The following is a 13,534-nucleotide window of genomic DNA, read 5'->3' on the forward strand; positions in this document are numbered from 1 at the left end:
ACGTTCTCCTTTCACATCTGTTACATCACTTCCACACACAACTGGCACGGACGCAGGGTGCCACGCCAAGACAGGTCTCAGCCGAGGCAGCCATCCTGCAACTCCGTCGAGACTCTTTTAGCATTCAACTCAGCCACCATTCTCAGGACAGTGGGCTCTGCAGGGACATTAGTGTTAGACGCTTTTAACATTCTATAGACAGCTCGGCTCACAGAGCAAGGTTGTGGAGCAGAAATACAGAGGTTGAGAACAATAGCTAAAAAAGATTGGAAGGTAAGCCAGGAGTAGTGGAGGATACTGAGGAAAACGTATAGGGTAAGATCAAACTGACAAGACATGATGAAACATTAAATGGCCTTTTTAAAGCATTTTTGAGCTTTGTTCTACAAATTAGTAGCCTTTGTCTTTGCCTTTGCATGCTGTATATGCACTGACATTAAAGCTATCATATTTATCCATCTTATTCCTAATCCAGTTATTATTATGTTTTCTAGTCTGAATAGAAAGTTAATATTTCTGTATGTTTGTATTTGCTGCCACAGAGAAGAATGATTGATCAAAAGCTACTGAAGCGCCTTCTTCCACAAAAACAATGAAAGTGGTAGTTGAGATGTTGACCTAAGCCAATAGACAAAATTGATCTACTGTTATTGAGTGTCTGGTTAGGTCCAACTTGTACCATTCCTGAGGTGGTTTCAAAAAAGAGGAAGGAGCCGTTTTAGACAGAACTGACCGGAGAGGAATCTGTAAATGCCACAACTATGGAGGTTTCTTCCCTTTAAGGAAGTTGCTTCTTATCTTTGTTGTCACATGCTTTCTTTGGATAAAGGATTGCTTAACTAAATTATTGGTGGCATCAAAGTAACTTAGTATCTTTTGGTCAGGTCAATTTGGAAACCAAAAGGTTCCAATCTGCATCTCTAAACTAAGATGACTTGATGTTATATTTCAGTTTAACACTGTAAGGGTTTGAAAAGTCAAGTATAGAGTTTTTAAAAATTTTGTAAAACCTTACCATCTTCATTGTTGAGGTTAAACGAAAATTGTAATTTTCTAATATTGCCACAACATTCAGTAAGTGCCTAAAGTCAACCTACATGGGGAATTGCTTTGTGTTTTAAGCTTTTCAAAATAAATACATTTCTGTTTGTGGTATATTTTTAATTAAGTCTAATCCTTGTGTTTTAGTGGAATTACTTCCTAGCACAGTCTCCTGTGTCGATCCATTCATGGTAAAGTCTGTCCCTTCATATTTATATCTCAGCCTTCTGGGATTGGATCTAAATTTCTCTGAGCAAAATGCACAGTCTGTTGGCTCCTGCTGGCTGCAACATGTTACAGATGATTCAGCTTCAAGTGGGCGTCCGTCTTTGTCACAATGACATTGGGTGCCAATTGTGTATCAACTTTCTTTAGTGGGCACACTACCTCCAAACAAACTAGCTAGACTCGCACATCAACAGACCCAACATGTGCTTGATGTTTTGATGCTTTTGGAAATGGTAGTGTCCTGCCACAAATTACACCATCCGCTGCACCCAATTTTGACCATAATGAGCATTTTTGTTACATTCCAAAAAGCCAAGAAGACACTAGATCTCTTGCCATAATTTATTTATTTTTTGTTCCCTCCAGACTCTGTTCCTGTTTTTATTTGACTCTGAGGTGCGAAGTTCAAATTCATTTCAACGAGAGGGATTGAATACATCTGAAGCAAAGGAATGTACTTAATCCAGCAAACATGACCACTGTGTTTGGTTTTGCCATTTAATGGAGCGACCGTATGATTCAGATATTCTTGAAGTTTGGAAATGACAAATCGGTGCGAGGCAGGGGAATAGGCTCAGCACACATCGCTACGTAGAAGTACACTCTTCTTTCCAAGGGATATTGAATAAAACTTGAGTGTGGTGGAGGAGCTGGTATCCGTGCTGTGCGTGTGTCTGCTCTAATTAAGGATAAATACTCCTGAAATCCCGGTGATGCTCCGTGTACTAATAAGCCTGTGGGATGCGTCTCAGTATGCGTTTCCGTGCATCAACAATGGTGTGTGTTAGCGAAGTGCCTTTGAGAAAACAAAGGACGCACAGAGGTAAATCTTCTCTGTGTGCTCTTCTGTTCTTCCCTGTTTGGTTCCCTTTGTTTTTTTTGTTGTTTTTTTTTTTTTCCCTATCGAATGTTAGTGCAATCAGCAGGACACTGATGTGCTGTGATAAAAGGAAGGAGAGGAAATTAAAGAAATAATTCTGCAAAAACATGTGGTTCATTCTTTCTTTCAAACTAGTTTCACTTTTACCCATCAAATTATTGCTGGCTAATTAATTTCCTACGTTATTAACATGTGGCACTTGTCTTATTTATCCTCACTCAGATACTAGTATACAGTTTTCTGTGGCTGTATTCAAGGACTAAGATTAAGTGCAGAATCTAATTTACCTGTCACAATATTGTTGCTTTTTCTGCTGTCTTTGCTGCAGTCTAAGAGCTTTGAATGAGACAGTTGGATTTTGTCAAAGAACACCTACATTAGAGACAAAGAGAAGCCCTGAAATGGTTACCAAACTTAAGACATTAGAATTTCATAGAAACCATTTTAAAATTCAGTTGAAAAATAAATCAAAACTTTGACCTTGATTATACATTACCCACAGTGTGTAATACTTTAGGTGTTTTGTTTTTGTGATATTTGATTACTTTGTGCTTGAAGTTACATTTCATCTGGTCAGACTGGCAGTGGTTAATGTTCCTTCCAGTTCCTGATTCAAAATCTGACGTTAATGACATTTCCATGTTCTCCTTTTGCTTGTTAGATTTTTCTATATTTTCCAGCCTCTTCTCACTGTCAAAACATATTACTGTTAGGTTGATTGGTTAAATACCCTAAAGTATGAATGTGTGTATGCAGATTTGTCCCCATGTTGCCTTTGGGCTCGGGGTTGTAAAATATCCTCTATTAAAACAACCCGAGTTTCCAAATTTTGTCAGCAGAGCCACAGAGTGATTTATCCATACAGTTATTCAATCAAAACTAGCCCTGATCAATATTAAGTACATTTTCTGGATTAAATAATTTTCCATAGGTTGTATTTTGATTTGGAATGTTCTTCTGCACTGAATTTTGATTATTGACTTTAACCACCAACATTACTAACAAACACTTACCTATGTACAGATATATGTGATGAGTCTGTACAATTTATGAATGTCACTTTTAATTTGAATTTGTAAAATTAAAATTGAAGTTCTTGGTATGACTTACTGAGATGCAGGAGTCCCCTTTAAAGACTGGGATTTTCTACTTTTCTTCCCTTTTCATTTTCAAATATTGCTGTCAAAGCAATCAAATCACCTTTTATGCTCAGGAAATTTCCTAACAGAGTGAAATGACATGGAAGCATCAAAGCGGCAGCCATGAAGAGAACCAGTGCTTCAGCATGAAAAAGGAGCTACAACTATATTCTTTCCAACTTTTTCCTTGAGGATGCAGTGGGCATGTCCTGTAATGTGACCTTTGGCTTTCCAATGTGAAGATCTAAATGTACTCAGAAAATCCTGTGCTCAGGTCAGCTCACACCTTATCAATTTCAAAGGTTCCATCAATGATGACAAATGAAAATCTATTTGTTTGTGAGACATTCATTTACATTTCCTAAGCAGATTAGTCTTTAATTGGCCACAAACTCATTTGGCAAACTATTGTAAATAAAGATGTGAATTACCAAAACGCCATTCCCATTGAAAAAAAACATAGTGGTGGCAGCATCTTGCTTTGGTGTTTTTGTTTTTTAATTCAGGAACAAATTAAATGTAAAATCAGTGGAGTTGCCGTTTCTTCACACCAACATTTGTTTTGAAATAAATCACTATTCACTTATATTTTCACAAAAAGCTGGAATAATAACACAGATGTCATTACTACCAATCCAATGACTATTACTAACCTATTACCAAACCTACTTATATATGTAACCCTAACCGTACGCTCTTATGCACTGATCTTTTGCACTGATTTGATTCATAATCATACTTGATTTTGCTTATGAATAAACAAACTCAAGTTATTTTTGTCTCTACTACAACCCATACAAAACAGGCTTTTAAACTAGAGCAGAATGACCCTGCACCTCAACTGTCTCTTTCTATTCCTTTAGTCTCTTTTCACCTTTAGATGACCTCTAAAAAAACAAAAGGAAGGTGTAGGAGGGGCTTGTAAGAGACACCTCTTGCTGTTTGAACTGCCTGAACTCTAGTCATGCTTCTGCTCTCCTGTCAGTTCTTCCTCCTCATCCCGGCACACCTGCCACTAATTCCCTCATTCACTCTCATTAAGTTTCGGTACATAAAAACCAGCCGCTTTGTCTCTGTGGTATCACGTTGAAGGGCTGGTCCATCTGTTCCAACAGTGACAGCATATGATATGCCTCCACCCTGTCCTATTAAAGAAGTTGTTTTCCCTTTAAGCCTTAAAGTAACAGTCCAAAGCATAAACGTTAAACTATTACAAGGTTTCACTCGAAAAAAGTCCGTCTGCTGGAGGTTTCTTAATTAGAGCTGTGCAAATCTACCAAAAAAATCCCCACAATTGATAAGTGACTTCTTAACAAACACCAGGAAGCTTGACAGATTTCACTGTTCGATGTGGACATACTGTAACATTGGTCAGGTTGTAGTTGCCAAGGCGCTCAGATTAATGATGCAGCAAACTATACCTCCAGGGACAAAAGCCCTACTGACAGCTGGGCAAACACACACTGAATAAGTTAATTACTTACTTTGGTAATTGATCCCATGAATGATGTGTAATTAAGTCGATAAGGTGTCTGCAATTAGCCATGGCCTTCAAAAAAAAAGGTAAACAATTCTAATCATATTTGTGCTTCCTCTACTGGAGGGCACTGCAAAGACCATTGAGCAAAGCTTCTTATTTCATTTCAACTACTTCATGTGGCCTGTATCAACTATCACAGAGATGGAGATTTATTTATTTATTTATTTTTTTGTAATTTCCACTTGTATGAGATTGAATTAAAAAGGGAGTACAGGTCAAGAAATATACACTGTATCACTCAACTCTAAAGTGTTGGTCGGTAATGAGATCTCATGACTATCAGTTATGTTTGGAACCTAGACTATTGCCTAGTTATTGAACATTAACTCAATAACTTAAAATTTTGGCTTTTGACCACCACAGACAGAAGCAGTACTTCAGATAGTCTAGCCATCTTCTGTTTCATTCTACAACCACTCATGAGAAACAGTGTTTTAAGCAATGACTGATCTTCACAAACCCATTTGGACTAGTTTAACTTTTCCCAGTTGATAATTATGAGACATCTGGAGGAGCTAGCTCTCATCCCAGTCACTCCTCTATAATCAACACTTTCAAATCTTGATGAAGATCTATACCTTTTGCTCAATTAATTAAAAACAAAACAAATGATGCAAGAGAGATTTGCATTCCTTAGCTTTATGAGCCAAGTTAGGTAATATTGAAATTTCTCTATCATAAATGCAGGCTCTTTTCAAGAGACTTCAATGTTCAGAAAGCTGAAATGGAAATGAGTATTCACACATTGTGTGCCATAATTACCTCAAACACAAAGTTACAAGATGAAGCGGAAGAACTTGAAGAACAACTATTTTCTGAATGAGCAAAAAACCTGCTTGAACTTTAGTGGAATTATTCAGAGTTGTGGCTTTTACATATGCCGCTCCAAATACCTAAAATGGCTGATTTTTTTTATTTTTATTTTCATGATGACAAAAATGCTAAAAACTGCAGCATACCAGAACGTCGTCTTCCACAACTTCCTGATAATTTCCCTTTCTCTTTTGCCTGTGGTGCACAGTTGACAAACTGTTCATTTTCTTGCTAAATTTCAACTTCACTTCAAAAAATAAAACAAATTAGCAACAAACTATCAAGGGCTGCCTCCCAAAATAAAACAAATTTAAAAAAAAATATTCGGTGTGGAGACAGGTGGGGGGTCGTTCTAGAGAAGACGAGGTTTACAGCTTCGCAAAGCAGGGAGCTTTTTTTGACAGCTAGACATGAGACCGGCTTCCTTTTTTTTATCACCCCTGACACTCGTTCCCCTTATTGGGCCCTTTCTTTCTGATCTGTCTTTTTCACCATCTCCTTTCTTCTCTCTGCTGCGTAAATGACCCTGGAGGGTTGGCAGGCTGTGAGCAGAAGCTAGTCAATCAAGATGGAGAAACGAGGGAGATGATTCAAGCCATGCCGGATTTCCAGACTGTGTGTGCGTGTGTGAGTTAGTGTGTGTGTGCATGCACGTTCCAGCAGGGGGTTGTCAGCGCATGTTGGTCTGACATGGGAGTCGGTTTCAGAGGTTGCCTAGGAAATGAAGCGGAAACAATCCTGCTAAAACCGTTCTTAAGTCAGACAGGGAAAGTGACTTTGGGGAGTTAATAAGCACTCTAGGAGAAGGCAGGGTGGGCCAAAGTTGGGGGAAAAAGAGGAAGTTTTGCTTGTTACTTTTTATACAAGAAATGAGCTATTATTTTATGTCCTTTTTAGAGTATGAAGAAGTGACCCCGTCGTCAGTAGGGAATTTGTAATTACCCCTGGAGCAGTATGTTTATCTCGTTTCGACACCTTGCCTGTGTTAAACGTCCCGGAGACAAAGAAAATTAAAAATGCAAGGTGGCCTGGCACCTATGGTTCAGGAAATTGTGACTATGAATTGTGCAACTGTAGAAAGCAGCTTGCTTTACGCTAATTATTTTTGCCTCTAAAATCTGTCCAGATTTTTTTTATGTTTCAGCCATAAGCTAAAGTTGTGGAGGAAGTTAGGGTAAGAGAGGTCAAAAACCAGTACCCCAAGTTTTGAACATCTCCTAGAGCAGAGATCAATCTATAATCTGTAAATGTGAGATTTGCGTTTTATGTTTTTAACAAACTAAGGGCCAAAACTTTAGTCTTTTTATTTGCAATTTAACTGCTAAGTACCATTTCAGAGGCCTGAATAAAAATGCACACCACACTTTTAAGCGTTATACGTGTAAAAATCTAAAACACTGCCTTCCTTTTCTTTCACTTATAAATAAACTATATTGTTGGTCTATTGAATAAAATCAAAAGAATATACAATTGTTTTTGCCAATTTAGGGAAAATATGGAGACATTTGACTGGATGTGAATACTTTTGAAATGCAAATGGAACCTTCCTTGTAGTTGACATAAGAAAAACTCCATATGAGATGCAAATATGACAGGAAAACACATAGAGGTATTTTTCTGGAGCTTACCTGGATGTAGGTTTGTGATGAAATGAGGGGGAAACATGATTAAAAGCTAATTAAACAGCCCATTAAATATATGAATGTTGTTGCCTGTACTGTACAATGAGGTCCATGTATCACACCCAGCTGTCCAGCTCAGTGTGGGCTCTTTCATTTGTCACCGCTCTGTGGTTTTTCTGTTGATCCACTTTCTGCACACAAACATTTTCATGCCTGCTTTTTATGACCTAAAAAATCTATTTTACTCCTTCTGTCATATCTCTGAATATTCTGTGTGCTTCCCAAAGATGCCGTTTAGATTGCACACCTTATAAAAGTTTAACTTAATCTATATCCCAGAAAAATCATGTTTGTTCTTGCTTTATTGGTTCATGTAAGATGAATATGCTGCATGGATATCTAAGCATTTCCTATAGGGGTTAAAGAAAGGAATGGTGCATTTGGATTTAGAGAACACAGCGTGCTGAGCTTATAAAAATGAATGACTTAAAATTCAATACACTAAGTTGCACAATTCCCCGTAAGCTTGCATGATGTAACCTCAACCCCACTGTCTTCACCATGAACAGCAGCTTTGATGTCAAGCTAATTTGGTAAAGCTGTCCACTAACTAGAGCTGTAGAAATTAATGCAAGGTTCACTTTTTCATGATAAATTAAATATTTATTATTTTTTACCTTTTTTTTTCTCCCTTGGAACACAGCTGTGCTGCAGGCCTTTTCAGCAATGCTTTAGTGTTAATTGGGTTTTTGTTTCAGAAAGTTACATCGTGTACTGGGTTCACAAATAACTTGTCTGAAATAATATTGGTTTAATTTGTAAATACTTAAAGGATTTATTTAATTTGATAACCACAAATTAAAGTAACTTTACTAGGAGGGAGGAATATATGAAGAACCCAATCTAACTTGAATCTGTAAATTAAAGAATAAATTACTTTCTTTATTTAAATAAAATGGCCTTTATATAATGCGTGGGAAACTAAAACTTAGTTTTCACTTATGGAGCATTCTGTTTTCAAGAGAAGTGGAGGCACAATGCGAGAGATTAAATTTAGTAGTTTATCTAATGAAGGGAAGAGCCTATAGATCAAAAACTTGGCTTTAGATTGTTCTAATTGCATATGTTAGAATGCATGTGGTTTTTGTTGAACTAGTTTCTGTTTGAGCTCCACCCAACAAACAGAGTTGCAGTATAATAATCACTGGTAGACTGCAAGTCCATTAGTTCTTGGGAATGATGACTGACAACTGAATTTATAAATGTAGAAATTCCCAAAAAACATCTAAAGAGGTAGTGTGAAGGTCGGGGTTCCTTTGAACTTTAAGATCTGAACAAATCACCATAACTGATTGAATCATCGGCCCTGCTCTTCGCTAGAAGTTGATGCAATGCAACAAATCATTAATTCAAGGTGAGCTGGGCCCAGTGAGTTTTGTGTTTGCAGAAACGAGCATGTGAAGACCTTTAGGTGACCAGACCTTCCAGGACTTTACTCTATATCAAGCCACTGTGGAATCTGCATCAAAGTTGAACTGCTGCACCATATACAGGGATAATAACTGACACTTGAATGTAACCTTCATTAGAAAGGGTTCTAGTAAACCCCGTCAGTCATTAAAGTGCCGGAACATCCTTTGGTGTATGCTACATGATCTACTTCATTCGGTTGTGCGGCCCTTCTGTTCTGGAAATCTCCATGGGAACAGAAATCCACAAATCCTAATTTCAAAAGAATGTTTATTCATACCACTGTTGAGATTTTGAAGGCGTGTCTTTGGGATGCCATCTTTTCTTTTGTTCTATAATGGAGGACATACATAATGCATAAGGCCAGCTACAGCTAATTAACTGTTATGATAGCCTTTTACAGAATGCATGAATAAAATCAATATTAATGCTCAATATTTACTCACATATTCTTCTCATGAATCTTATTAGGTGTTTTTCTTTTGAGTTTGTTTCAGTGGGAACTTTTAATTCCGCAGTTCCAGTTCTAGAAAATTTAAACACTCTCTCTTCCTGGTTTTATTTTGAGACATTCTCTGTCTAGCTTTACTTTATACAAGTTTTGAAAGACAGAGGGATCGGAGGAATTGTTGCAAAATTACAAGGAACTCTTAATCTCCTCAAACAAGTAATGTTGGCATCAGCATAATGGCACGACACCCTAAACACATCCCTACAGATAATAACCCAGACACACCCCTCTGTCAAGCAAAATAAAAGTACTGCTTCATCAGCTTGTTCTTTTTATTATCTGTTGCCAGCATCATGGTGTGTTTACAAGACAGCTCCTTATTGTATTTCCTGATCTTATCTCCTGCCCCCTTTCATTTCCGTCTGGCATCTTTCATTTAAACTCCACGATGCAGCACCTATGTTTGCCAAGCCTCATCAAAGCCCAGTGCTAAATATGCGCAGCCTCCAAGGTCCTCGCTCTCTGCCACCCCCCAACTTTCCTTTTTTCGCCTTTTTCCTCAGTTAAAGCTCAATAGAAACCATATTCTCCGAGGAAATACAGGCTCTGGCAAAGAATTCATTGAGTTTGTTGTACAATTGATCCCTCAGAGACAAGCTGGGGTGAAAACAAGAGTGGGTGGTATGGGAGGGTCAGAGGAACAAGGAAGGAGGAGTATATAGGAGCATCTGAGGAGATTGGCTAAATTATCTTAGTCTCAAATGGATAAGATCTTGTTTAAACGTACTTGTTTTTTTCTTGCATGCCAGTGCTGTGAAGTACTTGAAAAGGACAACAGGAAAAATACAAACTAAATTTTTGTGGGAGCTGTTTAAATGGAGCCGCATTGGAGAGGGCTTGAGAATTAATTTAATGCCACATCATTACGCATGGATTTAATTTCAGATTTTGACAAGGCCACTCCGAAAACCTTTGTTCCAATTAATTTCTCAGAGACTGAATGGCTGGCGGGGTTCAGATAATTGTCCTGCTGCAAATCCCAAATGCTTTTGAGTCTGATGCTAGGAAATTATGGTTGGACTTTTATAATACCTTGTGATCTTTTTATTTGGTGGTTAACAAATGTATTTTCTTGTGTGCCAAGTCATCTGTTGCATTGGTTTTGGTAAACCATTGTTGTTCTTGCACCATTTTAGGATTCACGTTTTTGATCAAGTTTAGCTTTGGATGGAATTTATCAAAATAGAAAATTGTTGTGCCTATATGTAATTTTAAAGTGTCCAGGTAGTTCTATAAAGTGTTCACAACTTGTCTCTCTCTCTTTCATGTGTTTTGTATTCTATACATTTATAACACTTTGCTGTGCAGTCCCACTCTGTGTACTGAAGAGTTCTGCTCCTTGCTGAAGGACAACTTGGTGAGGTTGGGGATTAAACTGCCGACCTTGCTTTTGGAGGACTACTCCTCTTCCTGCTGTGCCATGGCCTCCCTGGTGACATTATTAAAATAATATAACTCCTTTTCTTGTTTTACTGACATTCATCTTTCCTGCAGGACCTGAACTATGAACTACAGCTATACATAACGCTTCATAGCCCAGAGTATAACTTCTACTTCAGTCTGTTTTCTTCTAAATTTTGTTTTGTACTTTGAACTGAATATTGAGAGGTATGTTTCCGATGTATGAAATATAAAGAGGTATTTGTTTACACTTTTCAGAAGCTATGGATAACAAAGAACTATCTTCTTTATACAAGCAGCTGAAGTTGGAATGAGCTGAAGTGAAATTTAGGGTAGGCTTGATTAAGAGCCACTGCTACTTCCACATTGACAGGAGTGAGTTAATGTGATTCAGGTATTTAATCAAGATGACTTGAGGTTTTTGTACCTAGCTGTCCAAATCTCAGATGAGAGGAAAGCAACTGATAAGTGGATTGAGTAGTTCATTACCAGCCACTCTGCCGTGGCTCACTTTGTATCTGTAAAGAACATTATGCATCCAGTTTTTCCCTTGATTGAATGATCTCCTACAAACTGAATGCAGCAGTTTCCTGATCATGATTCATCTGAAAATATTAAATATGGTACAACATTCAAATAATTTATCTCATTTCAAAAAAGAAAACTTGTTCAGTGGCCTTCAGGTCCTCTGTGGACTCTGGACCTGGTGTCTGATCTTCATTTTAAAAATATTTTGTCTTTATGATTCTTTATGGGGTGTCAGTCTAGATATGTAATTAAAAATGTATTTTTTTCACAATATAATTTTTTTTAGATGTACCTGCAGTTGATTGACAGTAACTGTTGAATTTACATCCCACCCATCATCTGCCCACACACACACATTCAGAAGCAGTGTTATTAAAGTGTTGAACAGATCTAACCAGTAATTGAAATCATCATATCAGGTGGCTGTGACAGGATATTTGATGGTGTTTCAATAGAATCGCAGCATAATGGCCCGCACAAAGATTTGATCATTAGAGACCCAGCTTTTTGTGGGGCACTGGTGATTATCCACCTGCTCTATTTTGGAGCAGAAGAAAAACTCAGCATTCAGTTTGAATATTTACGCCTTGCATTCATTTTAAAGGGACACAACAGCGTCAAGGGGTATGAAGAGGCGCTTGTTTGGCTGTGATGAGACACAATGGAGTCAGTGCTATTAATAGAAATCATTAAATGATGATAGTTGATGAGCAGGTTATGCAAATATGGAGATTTCAATTAACCAGCTGTTGTGAGGATGAAATGAAACCCATAATTTGTTTTTCTGAAAGAAATGACCATTCCCATCCCTTACTGTAGCATAAAAATATAACAAGTCTGCATGTTTTTTTGTTGTTTTTTGTGCTGCCTTTTTTTCCCTTCTCTATCTTTAAGATACAATTTCAGAAAAAATATTTATCTATCATTTCTCTGATTATTATGGGGCATCGCTTTTTGACAGAACAATGCTAGTACCAGAGTAAGTGGTTCTTTTCATAAAACTTGTTTTAGGTAAAGTTCTAACCCTTTTAGACTGATACCAATCAAGCATAAAATTATAACCACCGGATTAGTTGAATTCACAAGAACCAAGAAGGGTAAGCTTTGCTATGCATGTGACTTGTTTGTCAAGCACATCCCACAGATGTTCTACTGCATTGACAGCTAATTTGGAGGCAAGGCCAACACTTCCAAATTGTCCATGAATAATTTTACCTGTGATTGGGCACATCTGTTGCAGATTTAAAACTACTAACTAGTTGGGTTTCTGAAGTAAAGTAAATAAAAACTACTAGCAACGCTACTTTAGCAATTAACATTTTTTTATTCTGTTTTTAAAAATAAATTTGCAAATACAATAAATGGTTTCCATTCCAACAAAAAAATGCTTTAAAATCAATGTCTAAATTAACATGAACAAGGAAAATCTATCTTTAGCAGAATTTAAACAGTGTTAAGCTAAAGGTTCACCCAAAGCAATTGCAGTTCATCTTTTATATTGTTTACCTTTTTGTTCTCAAACATTAAAAGGTAGCTTCTTGGTATTTCACATTTTCTAGTTAAGAACTGTTGGTATGTAGACAAAAATCTTAGTTTTTGCTAAGATTTTGTGTTACTGCTCTGAGTCAAACATTAGACCAAAGCAGTGTTCTTTTTGAAAAGCTTGTTTGATGCTGTATATCACAGAAGTGATGAGGGGAGAAACGATTTAAAAATTAAAACTTCACCTTTCATAGAAGACAAACTGTCTCTCTGGCTATTTTGTGTGCAGCTTCACCTCCTCTTTCTCCAGTTCCCTAACGTAATCTTCTTTTGCCTGGTGCAACTGTTCTTCTTCATTTTTTTTGCCAGAGAACCAAAAACACCACGGGGAGTTGGAGATTGCAGGATAAAGTATTTCTTTCAACAAGATGTGGATTTCCAAACTTTGCGTTCTAAGCTTCAAGGAAAGCTAAGACCAGTGGCTAGATCCCTATTTTCAAAGGCATCCACGCAGGAGGGAAGACTGTGAATAAACCCAGAATAAGGCCATGTTTTTCAGCACAAAGTCTTTTCCCTTTTTTTTTTTCAATTTTTTCCCTAAACTGTCATATTGTCAGCTCAGCATGCTTTGCGAATATTTTAGGCGCAGCAAACTGGTAGGTTTTACTAGCTGCAAGCCATCCATATTTTTTTTTAAACTCACTTGCTTTTTAAATAACTTTTTCCTATTATAATGATCATTTTTGGCTGTGTGGTGCTCACAAGCTGTGTCTTTTCATCCGCTGGGCTGATTAGTACAGAGGAGCCAATTCTTCCCTGTTTCAGTCTCAGCCTACCTCGTTCTCGTGGCTCTTTGAAGAGCCTTACCCAGAACTCTGG

The 13,534-nt window shown here is 37.4% G+C and overlaps 1 long non-coding RNA gene across 1 annotated transcript in view; it reads left to right on the plus strand.

Moving 5' to 3' along the window:
• Nucleotides 1-13,188, plus strand: part of LOC122827174 — a 47,022-nt gene extending 33,834 nt beyond the window's left edge. Inside the window, exon 4 of the long non-coding RNA XR_006369979.1 lies at nt 13,025-13,188. This is a non-coding gene — a long non-coding RNA (uncharacterized LOC122827174). The remainder of the gene's footprint in view (nt 1-13,024) is intronic.
• The last annotated feature ends 346 nt before the right edge of the window (nt 13,189-13,534 follow it).

The sequence above is a fragment of the Gambusia affinis genome, linkage group LG24 (genome assembly GCF_019740435.1).
Source record: "Gambusia affinis linkage group LG24, SWU_Gaff_1.0, whole genome shotgun sequence".
NCBI lineage: Eukaryota > Metazoa > Chordata > Actinopteri > Cyprinodontiformes > Poeciliidae > Gambusia > Gambusia affinis.